Genomic DNA, 10,870 nt, shown 5'->3' on the forward strand with positions numbered 1-10,870 from the left:
GTGTCACTGACTAACTGTTCCCCCACCCACACCCACTAACTGGTTCCTACCACTTTGTGTTCCCAAGTCTCCCTGTAACCAGGGGAGCAGCACCTAGTGCCTACTAGCTCCCTCTGGTGGAGAAATGTGGTGTTGGATGCAAAGCTAGGTAACTACCATCGCACCGGACTTACCTCAGAGGAGGAACACCACACTCCATTAAAGAAGTGCAGCATTCCTGTGGCGGCCGAACCCTCAGGGGCGCCACATTCCCCCCTGGTAAAACACAGCACGTCCGCGGGCTGCAAAGGAATAGCACCCAGGAAAATTTCTTTTTATATATAAACAAGTAGAACTATCATCCCTTTATGGGAGGCACATTTCTTGTAACGTTGCATAACAGATATAAAAGTACAAAAGTGCAGAAGTATAAAATTATAAAAGTACAAATATATATAGAAGTGTAAAATTATAAATAAAGACAAGAGACTTCCTGATTAAGACAGCGGACTGCTTAAAAGTGGCGACGGTCAGTTCAGTAGCAAGAGGGACCTGCCCTAAACCCTCTACGTGGGCCCTGGGGTGGCTGCAGGGCATGAAGATCCGGTGTTGGACCCCCACACAAGCCACTCCAGACAGGTTTTGCTTCTGAGGTCTGAGGTAGAAAGAAGGCACGGTTTTATATAAAACCAATAGGGAGCACCTAAATAGGTGCATAACTATTTACAATACAGTCCGCCGCCTGCCATAGTCCGCAGGGACCAAAGTCTCTATAAGAAAAGGAAAACACACGAAAAATAGCAGCAATAGTCAAACTTCAAACAATAACAACAGCAGCCGGGGTTGCTCTAGACTTGAGGCTCGCGAGGAGGGAAGGGCTCATTCCTCCCGACAGAGGCTAGCCGGTCACCTGAGGTTGAGGGCGTGGTGGCGTCACTGCCAGACACTTTGTGAACGTCCAGGGCGTACCACCCACGCTCCCCCTGGTGGCGAGCGAATGTCACAGTATCGCCCGGGAAGAGGTTCCGGCCTGGGTGTCCCTTCTTAAGGTGCGGCTCGACGTCCCACCTGCTGACAAACACATCGTCTCTGAAGAGGGGACACCTGATAAACCCCCACCCCTCCTCGTGGTGAAACCGAACGACCTTGCCTTCATATCGGGGGCTGGGACGGGTGGCCTCCTCCAGTCGCGCCCAAGTCTTTGTAGCCTTGGTCCTAACTTGAAGGCGCTCGCAGCGTTGCTCCCGCTGACGTTGCTCCCGAGCTAGCTGGGAGACTTGTGTGACACCCCAGGGGTCTGGTTGCCACAGTGATAGAGATATTACGTCTGAGAGCAGGTGGGAGGTCCTTTGGTCAGGGATCCTGTGCATGCCACACCTCCTGCCCAGTCTTGGGAGGGGAAGGACTTCCCCTATATAAACCCGGGGCTGAGGCAGAGTGAGTGAGAAAGAAGACAGAACAAGAGTAGAGAAGAGAAGCAGCATAGCAAGAAACATCAGGAGCTCTGTGGGGAGCAGTGTTACAAGGAGTCAGGGGCTGGCAGCTGCAGAGCTCGCCCTGACTGAGAAGATTTCTAACCGGACCCGGAGTCCGAGGCTGTGGGGACTAACTCCTACCCAGCAGCAGAAACCGTCCGGCAGAGGATTTCAGGTCCTCTGGCCCAGAAGCCCGAAGGCACGGTCACACGCGTGGGACCAGCACCGCCATCGTGGAGCGGAAGCCATTAGAAGGCCCCGAGTCACCGGCCATACGGGTGAGCACCACACGGTACACTCAGGGACGTGGGCTACTTATTCCCGCCTCTAGCAAGGTAGCCAGAAGAGTACAGTTAGTTGGGAAGGCCTACAACTCCGCCTGGCCAGGGGAAATCCCATCTGCTCAAGGACTGACCAGGCCCCTATCACTAGCAAGTACTCCGGGAGGGTCTATCTTTGTCACCAGTAAAGACCCTGAACTACACCGCACCGTCTCTGAGTGGTTCCTGCTACCCCCATCATCCACGTCGGCTGCCCTGAGGCCATACCCCTCCCGTTGGGGGTTATACCATCCACGCTGCACCATCCTTCCACCGGCCTCAGCGGTCTGCCCTGCAGCGGCAGCTCCATAGCTGCATTCAACGGGTGGCGTAGTCACCAACCATCTACTGCTAGTACATCGCCGCTCAGTTTGACTCCCTGGGCACGGACCGGGTCGCCGCCACGAGACTACAACCCTCAAGAGATCCGGCTCCGGGTAAGCTCCCGCGTGCGCATCGCAGCGCGACACAGGCCCAGGGGCGCGTCAAGTTTGGCGTAGTCGGCAGGATCTCGTGCCCGCAACCACCGGGTACTGCGTGCCTGAAAAGCAAAGACTGTTCAAACTTACCAGTGGTGAAGATTCCCGCTATCCGTGGAGGTTTCCCGCCATCCGGCGCCATCTTCGACCTTCTTCCCGCCATCCGTGGAGTTTTCCTGCCATTGGACGCCATCTTGAGGACGCCGCGCGGGAAGAAGAGGGGCGTGGACTCCGAAAGCGCGCGAGAACTGAAGCCCCGCCTCACGTCCGGACGTTGCGTAAGGTCCTGGAAGGAGCCCAGCAGACGCCGACGTCACCGGAGCGCGACGGAAGGTCCTCAACCCTGACGATCCACTGCGGAGCCGCGGCCTACGGAACAGGATCATCGCAAGGTAGGCCACGGTCCACTAGGGGGGAGGAAGATGTCGGATACGGAGGAGAGCTTCACTGCCTCAACCCCCGCCAGCGCCACCGCTGCTGCAGTTATGCCCTTCACCATGCCCTATATCCCGGGAGCAGCTTGGCTACCCCAGTACTCAGGGGAGTCACATACCCTGCATGACTTTAGAGAAAAGCTGGATAGCCTCTTCCAGGTGTACCCCCTCACAGAAGAGCAAAAAGTGAGCATCCTGGTGGCCCAACTAACTGGGGCAGCCAAAAGGGAAGTAAAATCCTGGCCACCTGGGAGGAAGACTGTCGCAGGGATACTAACCCGGCTGAAGGACACCTTTGATACCCGCACCTCAGCTGAGATTAAGCTTAGATTCTACGGGTGCAAGCAGCGAGCGCATGAGAGTATAAGGGACTATGCACTAAACCTACAAGAGGCCCTGAGGGCCATAAAGCAGACCGACCCTGATGGGGTGGGAAACGAGGACAGGCTGTTGACTGAACAATTTATAGAGGGTTTATATTGCAATGCCCACCGAACCCAGTTGCGGGCAATGGCCTTACAGGATCCCCATCTAGACTTTGCACAGTTCAAGGACAGAGCCATCCGGGTGCTCCGAGAACCGGCACCGGGTGGCGTTGTGACCCACAGGCGCCCAGCTATCACTTACCACCAGGAGGCGGCGCCCTTGTCGGCAGGGCCTGTGGGAGCTGATGCGCAGGCTTTGGACAATGACCCGGCTCCAGACCTACGCCATCAGGTCCAAGAGCTAGCTAAGAGCGTTGCTGCGCTAACCCGAACTGTGCAGTCTTTACAGGTTTCCACCCCAGGGAAGATCCAGTTGGCATCCGGACCGGAGGACATCCCGTGGCGTCGACCAAGGAGGACCCCACCGGCCAGAGGAAGACCCAGTGACCGATACAGCGAGGACGGACGACCCATCTGCCGCCGCTGCAATCAACCCGGACATATGGAAAGGTACTGTTCTTTAAACGGGCACAACCTGGGGTAGAGGGCCAACCCCCAGGAAAAAGATCACCAGGCCCATCGAACTGGCGCGACAGATATGTGGGAGGACGTCCAGTCTTGCCTGTGGTACTGGATGGCATTCCCATGAGTGCCCTACTGGACACCGGGTCACAGGTCACCACCATCCCGTACGTGCTCTTTAAGCAGTACTGGAATGACTCGGATATTACCCGCTACCCTGACGACGACTTGAGTATCATCGCCAGCAATGGCCAGCCCGTGCCACAAATCGGATTTAAAGAGGTGACCATCAAAATCGGTAGAGTCGAACTGGCAGCACAGGGACTGATCATTGTAGACATTGACAAACATGAGAGCCACCCAAAAATAACTCTAGGAACTAATGTAATTGAGAATTGTCTTGCAGAAGTGATTTTCCTTCTACAGCAGGTTGCCAAGAACGCCAGCTCTGGCAAGCAGCGAGTGCTCCAGAGAGAGATCCGGGCACTGATGCGGCGGCAACAGGTGGAACTCTCCGGCGGTGAGATTGGTAGCGTAAGAATGTGTGACCCTTTCCCTATTGCCATGCCCCCAAAAAGTGAAATGATGATTTGGTGCCGGGCAGCTATTGGTCTGAGAGGTAGAGATTACCAGGCAATGGTAGAACCAGTTTACTCAGACAGTAGGCCCACCATTTTGACAGCACGGGGGGTGGTCAATGTACGCCATGGGAGGGTGCCCGTTCGCATAATCAATATCGGGGAGAGGGAAGTGTACCTGCCCCGGTATGCCACGCTAGCAAAATTATATACCATCAACCAAAACTCTATACAGTCTGTGGAACCCTTGCCTCCATCTCACCCGGAGGAAGGTAACGGCTCTAAGAAAGTAATGGAGGATTGGTGTCAGCAACTACACTTGGGAACTGACTCCACTCCCTCCCACCAGAAACAGGGAGTCTACCGGGTGGTTCAAGAGTATGAGAGAGTGTTTAGTAAACACCCGTTAGACTTCGGGCGAGTCAAGGGGGTAGAACACCGCATCCCCACGGGAGATCATCCTCCCATAAAAGAGAGGTATCGACCCGTACCCCCTGCACATTACCAACACGCCAAGGGGATGCTTAGAGACATGAAGGAGGCTGGGGTAATCCGGGATAGCTGTAGCCCCTGGGCAGCCCCGCTAGTTTTAGTCAAAAAGAAAGACAACACCATGAGGATGTGTGTAGATTACCGGAAAATCAACCGTATCACACACAAGGATGCGTACCCCTTACCAAGGATAGAGGAGTCATTGGCTGCTTTAAGGTCTGCTAACTTCTTCTCTACCTTGGATCTCACTAGCGGGTACTGGCAGGTTCCTGTAGCAGAGGCGGACCGGGAGAAGACCGCATTCACCACCCCGATGGGACTTAGCGAGTTCACCTGCATGCCGTTCGGACTCTGCAACGCCCCAGGAACCTTCCAACGATTAATGGAGTGCTGTCTGGGCCACAGAAACTTCGAGACGGTCCTGTTGTACCTGGATGATGTCATTGTATACTCCAAAACTTATGAGGACCACCTGAAACACCTGGCGGAGGTGTTCGAAGCTCTGGCGAGTTACGGCCTAAAGGTGAAACCCTCCAAGTGTCACCTCCTGAAACCAAAGGTGCAGTACCTGGGACACGTGGTGAGCGCTGACGGAGTGGCTCCCGACCCCGATAAGATCACCGCAATTAAGGGATGGCCAAGCCCCTCCAGCGTAAAAGAAGTGCGGCAGTTCCTCGGGTTGGTAGGCTACTACCGAAGGTTTATTCCCGGTTTCACCAAAAAGGCAGCGCCTATGCAGGACCTCCTGATAGGCCAGTCCCGGAAGGCCAAGAACCAGAAGCCGCCCTTCAAATGGGAAGAGCTAGAAGAAGAGTCCTTCCGCCAGCTGAAGATGGCCCTCACGGGGGATGAAATCTTGGCGTACCCGGATTATAGCCAGCCCTTCATCCTCTACACCGACGCCAGTAACATCGGGCTAGGAGCCGTACTGTCCCAGATCCAGCAGGGGAAAGAACGAGTAATCGCCTACGCCAGCCGAAAACTGCGACCCACTGAAAGGAACCCCGAGAATTATAGCTCATTCAAGCTAGAGTTCCTGGCCGTGGTATGGGCAGTCACTGAGCGCTTTAAGCATTACCTTGCTTCTTCCCGGTTCACCGTGTACACGGATAACAACCCGTTGACACACCTGGACACGGCAAGACTCGGTGCCCTGGAGCAGAGGTGGATGGCCCGTCTGTCCAACTACGAGTTCATAATCAAATACCGGGCAGGGCGCTCCAATACTAACGCGGACGCCCTGTCCAGGATGCCCAACCTGCCGGACGAAGGAGAAGATCCGGAGGGACTGGAAGAGATTGAACTCCCTGCGTTCCACCGTCATGGGACTATCCAGTATTCCCACCGGGTAAGGAGTAAGCAGGCTGCTACGTTGAACCCCTTACCTCACTACAACTGGGCGGAAACGCAAGACAGCGACCCTGCCGTCCGACTGGTGAAGGAGATGCTGACTCGGCCGGAGGCTCGCCTTGAACCAGACGCTCCGGAGGAAGCCAAACAACTATGGGCAGAGAAGAGTCGACTGTTCCTTTACAAAGGGAAGTTGTGCCGCAGAATGGTTAACTCCCGGACGCATGAATTACTCTGGCAAGTAGTGGTGCCACGAAGAGACGCAGCCATGGTGATGGAGGCATACCACGACGGAGCTGGACACTTCGGGTGGAAGAAGCTGGAGTTCCTGCTGCGCGAGCGATTCCACTGGGTAGGCATGAGGGGAACCATTGAGAAGTGGTGCAGAGACTGTGGCCCGTGCAACCTGAGAAGGAAGGACCGCGCCAGCCAGAAGACTCCCCTGCAGTCCATCGTCACCCGGCAACCGTTGGAACTGGTAGCCTTGGATCATGTAAAACTGACCCCAAGCAGAAGTGGCTACGTCTACGCGTTAACCATCGTGGATCATTACTCCCGGTTTCTGGTTGTCGTCCCCGTCAAGGACTTAACGGCTCAAACAGCAGCTAGAGCCTTCCAGCAGCACTTTTGCCGTCCACACGGGTACCCGGACCAAGTGCTGACGGACCAGGGACCTGCCTTTGAAGCGGAGGTCTTCCAGGAATTCTGCAATCTGTATGGCTGCCGGAAGATAAGGACGACACCCTACCATCCGCAGACTAATGGACTTTGTGAAAAAAATGAACCAGGTGGTAATGGATCTTCTAAAAACGTTGCCCCTGGAAGAACGCAGTCTGTGGCCTGAAAAGTTGCCCGATCTGGTGGACCTATACAACCACATCCCGGTAGGTTCCACCAACTGTACCCCGGCTTACCTAATGAGGGCAAGACCTGGTAAGTTACCTGTTGACCTGGAAATGGGAGTCCTGACACCCGAGGACACTTCACCAGAAACAGACTGGGACACAGAGAGGCAGCAGCAGTACCGGAGAGTACAGGAGAGCGTGGAGCGAAGTCTCTGTCAGGCTAGGGAAAGACAAGAGAAAACTTACAACCAGTATGCTCCCGCTGTTCCCCTGGTACCCGGAGAGCAGGTCTTGAAGAGGAAGAGACGGCTCCACAAGTTGGACGACCAGTGGGAGAAGGACCCGTACACCGTACTGCCCTCAAGCCACGAAAACCCGAAGGTCTGTACCATCAGTAAAGACGGAGGGGAAACCACAGCCATTGTATCCCGGGACCACCTGAAGAAGTGTCCCGAACAACTGAGGAACCCTGAAGAGGAACAAGAAGACCATCGACCCGTAGAGGAAAGGGAAGATATGGTTAGTACCGTGCTCGGGGACTTCCCTCGGTCTTGGACTCAAGTCAATGGTGCAGTTGTGGTACCCGTACTCACCTTCCTCCAACCATCATCCCAAGAACCTACGGAGCAACCGGTGGAGCTGGAAGAACAGCCGGTCCAGGAGGCAGAGGACTCTACACAAGCAGACCCGGAGAATCAACCCTCTGCTTATAGTGAGCCTGCCATACCCCTAGTGAGCCAGAGGGCCCGTAGACAGCTGCCCAGTTTGCCCTTGACAGCTCCTACACCCTGTAGTTCAGGGCCAGACAGTCAGCTCCGTAGGTCCACTAGGGCCACTAGAGGCCAGCTACCCGCACGTTGGAGGATCTAAATGTTTAAGCTATCTTATAATGTTTACTTGTTTATAGTTGCTTGTGTATAATTTTGTGTTTCTAGTTCTTTTTAGGAGTCCTTGGTGGATTTACCGGGAATCCTTGTACATAGTTGGAGCGTAACCCAGGATGGACTAAAGACTGTTAAGGACTCGGGGCAGGACAGGCCCCTACCTGGTTACGTCTCCCTGTTTTGGTGAAATGGACACCTTGCTTTTCAAAACTGCACCCGGTTGCGGACACGCCGTAACCATCTTATGTGTTTTTCTTATTGTATTGTTATTGCTATACCTTGTTATGTTTTTCTAAAAAATATGTTTAGTCCCGGAGTACTAAATTTCACTAGGGGGGAATGTGACACCCCAGGGGTCTGGTTGCCACAGTGATAGAGATATTACGTCTGAGAGCAGGTGGGAGGTCCTTTGGTCAGGGATCCTGTGCATGCCACACCTCCTGCCCAGTCTTGGGAGGGGAAGGACTTCCCCTATATAAACCCGGGGCTGAGGCAGAGTGAGTGAGAAAGAAGACAGAACAAGAGTAGAGAAGAGAAGCAGCATAGCAAGAAACATCAGGAGCTCTGTGGGGAGCAGTGTTACAAGGAGTCAGGGGCTGGCAGCTGCAGAGCTCGCCCTGACTGAGAAGATTTCTAACCGGACCCGGAGTCCGAGGCTGTGGGGACTAACTCCTACCCAGCAGCAGAAACCGTCCGGCAGAGGATTTCAGGTCCTCTGGCCCAGAAGCCCGAAGGCACGGTCACACGCGTGGGACCAGCACCGCCATCGTGGAGCGGAAGCCATTAGAAGGCCCCGAGTCACCGGCCATACGGGTGAGCACCACACGGTACACTCAGGGACGTGGGCTACTTATTCCCGCCTCTAGCAAGGTAGCCAGAAGAGTACAGTTAGTTGGGAAGGCCTACAACTCCGCCTGGCCAGGGGAAATCCCATCTGCTCAAGGACTGACCAGGCCCCTATCACTAGCAAGTACTCCGGGAGGGTCTATCTTTGTCACCAGTAAAGACCCTGAACTACACCGCACCGTCTCTGAGTGGTTCCTGCTACCCCCATCATCCACGTCGGCTGCCCTGAGGCCATACCCCTCCCGTTGGGGGTTATACCATCCACGCTGCACCATCCTTCCACCGGCCTCAGCGGTCTGCCCTGCAGCGGCAGCTCCATAGCTGCATTCAACGGGTGGCGTAGTCACCAACCATCTACTGCTAGTACATCGCCGCTCAGTTTGACTCCCTGGGCACGGACCGGGTCGCCGCCACGAGACTACAACCCTCAAGAGATCCGGCTCCGGGTAAGCTCCCGCGTGCGCATCGCAGCGCGACACAGGCCCAGGGGCGCGTCACTTGCTCACTGCACCATTGGCTCCTCCTCTGCGCTTCAGATCTGGTCTCCTGCGGGAAGCCCATAAGGTCGCCCCCCTGGTTTTCCCAGGCCCACTCCTCGGCCTCGGGCCAGGTTACCGCCGGTGCAGGTAGCGTGGTCAGGACGGGTTGCTGTAAGTCCTCCAGTAGTGCGGACCAGTCCGGGTTGGAGCCGGTAGCCTCCTCCGCAGCTCCAGGCACCTTCGTTTCAGAGGTCTCGTGGCAGCGCAAGTCCCCACCTATAGCTGCCGCTTGCAGCTCGGGAGCTAGCGCCTGCTCCCAGGTGACGGCTTGGGGATGTATATACTCCGTCATGAGGTCCAAGATTAACTCCGATGGCTCCGCAGCCGGGGCAGGGGTTGCACTCTCTCCTGCCGTTAGGTCAGTCTCTACTTGGACCTCCAGGCCGACTGCTTCCGGAGCCTCCACTCCTTGGCGGCGGTCTTGTATGCGCTGCAGCATTTCAGCTTTCCACGCTGCCGTTGCCGCCTCCTGGGCCTCCTTCTGTCTCCTTGCAAGTTCTGGAGCTTCCTGCTGGAGAAACTCAAAGTCTCTCGGAGTCAATGCGCTGCCGCTAGGTTCTCCGCCGGGTGAAGGGCCTGAACCGGGTTCAGTGGTCGCGTGGTCCCGTTCCCCAGAGGCCTCCATGTCTGCCTCCGTTCACTGCCAAGCTCCGACTGACATGGCCGCACCTTGTTGCTTTCCTTCTTCTTCCTCCTCTTTCGGGGCGGTTCCTGGGCGGCATGCTGACAGGCCCGCCTTCGTTCAGCCCATCCTGTTTGATGGGCATTACCCCGCGGACAGTCTCTGATGGAAGGGGCAGTCCACGTTTTTGGCGCCAAGCGGGAGCCCAGCCCACGATGGGAGGTGTACAAAGTCAGTCTTTTCACAACATTATGGTGCCTGTTCTTCTTGGGCGGGCGCTATTTTAAGTGTAAAACAACAGTTCAAGGTGTAAGGCACACAGTACCCGATAGCAATGGGCACTCTTCTCCGTTGCTGCGGGCACGATATCCTGCCGACTATGTCAGTGATGTGACGCCTCGCAAGCCCTGCCCTGGGAAGATGGGGTACTCGGAGCCGGGTCAGATGTTGAGAAAGGGGGATGCAGTCGTGGCCTTGACCCGTTCCGTGCCCAGGGCCGTCACATTGAAAATGATGTTAGGGCTATCCGGGTTGTGTCTTAATTGTCGACTACGCCACCTGTGGTGTCTGGTGAAGAGCCACCAGCGCCGCTACAGTCCGCTGAGGCCCGGTGTCTTGGCGGCTAAAGTTCTCGCTGCTCCCCACAGGCGGAGCGCGGCCTCAGGGCAGGCAAGGCGGGATGAAGGGAGGTAGTAGTGTGGGAGTGTAGGCACCGTGTCGCGTGGTATGGCGCGTAATTAACAGTCCGGAGGCCAAAGGGATGAATTTCCAAGGCTTTACTCACAGTTCTCATAAGCAGCGCAAGGCTTCTCCCTGCTCCTCGTGGAGTCCTGTGGCCACCAGGGACGGGGGTCCGACTACCTCCGAGGAAGTCCAGTGCTTGGTAGCGTCCCTACACCAGAGTGTTCCTGCACTACAGACTTTACCCCTTCCCGTCTGTGCGTGTGTAGATAGGCCGGGTCTCCCTCTGAGCTCCTCTCAGGTGTATGGCTCGGGTGGCAATTCCTCTCCATCCCAAGCCCGGCGGGATCCTCAGGGCCTAACCGGGCTTTCCTGTCCTGGACGTAGAGTACGAGGTCG

The sequence above is a fragment of the Phyllobates terribilis genome, unplaced genomic scaffold (assembly GCF_046119375.1).
Source record: "Phyllobates terribilis strain yellow unplaced genomic scaffold, ASM4611937v1 Scaffold_13__5_contigs__length_258822181, whole genome shotgun sequence".
In the NCBI taxonomy this organism is placed as follows: domain Eukaryota; kingdom Metazoa; phylum Chordata; class Amphibia; order Anura; family Dendrobatidae; genus Phyllobates; species Phyllobates terribilis.